This window comes from Eptatretus burgeri, chromosome 4 (assembly GCF_056783735.1).
Source record: "Eptatretus burgeri isolate ZD-2024b chromosome 4, Ebu_testis_v1, whole genome shotgun sequence".
NCBI lineage: Eukaryota > Metazoa > Chordata > Myxini > Myxiniformes > Myxinidae > Eptatretus > Eptatretus burgeri.
Genome location: NC_140964.1, coordinates 68,722,830 through 68,724,111, shown reverse-complemented (window position 1 = coordinate 68,724,111; position 1,282 = coordinate 68,722,830).

Sequence of the window (1,282 nt, the reverse complement as noted above, 5' to 3'; positions counted from 1 at the left end):
CAGCTATTCTGCAATCCCACACACTCTTTCAACAACACTCCTTACCCCCCTCCCTCGTCCCTTGTCCTACGCTCCCCCTCCCCCCCCACACCATGCACCCAACGCCTCCTCATCATTAAAAGTATGGACATCAAATATCCAGGGCCTTCGCTCAAACCTTTCAGATCTTTCCATACAGGTTGCCACAAACAAACCAGACATAATCTGCCTAACAGAAACTTTCCTCCCCCAAGACGTGTCTGACTCCCAAGTGTGGTGTCCGAGGTGCAGGGTGTCTATGCTCATACACCACACCAAGTATCTCTCCCTGGTTACTCCCTCCTTCTGTTTGACAAACCTGAGCCTCGCCCTGGTGGAGGAGTTGCTCTCTTCATCAAAGACTCTATTCCTCACTCTCCATGCACTGCCCTCACTCCCCCACACCCCCAGGAATACCTCTGGCGACGGCTTCCCCTCAACTCCCACCTCATGTTTATATGTGTACTGTACCGTCCACCTCACAGTGAAGACTCCATCTACACCTCACTATCTGAAAAGATGGACAAACTTCTATCTTCTCATCCAAACTCCCTCTTCCTCAAATGTGGCGACTTCAATTGTCATCATGCCAGTTGGCTCGGTGTGGGTACCTCTCTCACCTGTCATAGCACCTCAGCAAAAGCTTTCTGCAACTCATTAGGACTGACTCAATCGGTCAACTTCCCTACCCGGATCTCATCCAATGGTACTCCATCTCTTCTGGATCTGATTTTGACAAATTTCACTGACAATATCCGCTGCTCTTCCTCTACTCCAATCGGTTCTTCTGACCACGTCCTTGTCAAAGTGGCATCTCTCAAGCTATTATCAGAGAACCACCTCACCGCCGTCGAGTCTGGCATTTCACTCAAGCTGACTGGCAGGGTCTCCAAGCAGCCCTCAAACTTATAGACTGGTCTCCTATCTCTACTTTCTCCAACATCAACTCTTCCTGGGAATTCTTTCAAAGAAACTTGCTCTTCCTCATGCACAGATTTATCCCCTCTCGTGTTCAGTTGCCCTACCCTTCCTCCCGCCCTTGGTTCACTGAAGTTTGTCCTGAAACAACTTGCCTTTGCCTCATGGAAAGCAAACGCAACTGAGGGCAATCTTAGTTCCTTCCATCAAGCTCGGAACAAGCGTGTATCTACCCTCAGGAGAGCCAGAGAACAACATATTTCTCAATTCAAGTCTGAACTCTCAAACCTCTCTCCCTCCTCAAAATCCTGGTGGCATCTAATCAAATCTGTTTCTGGTGTATGTT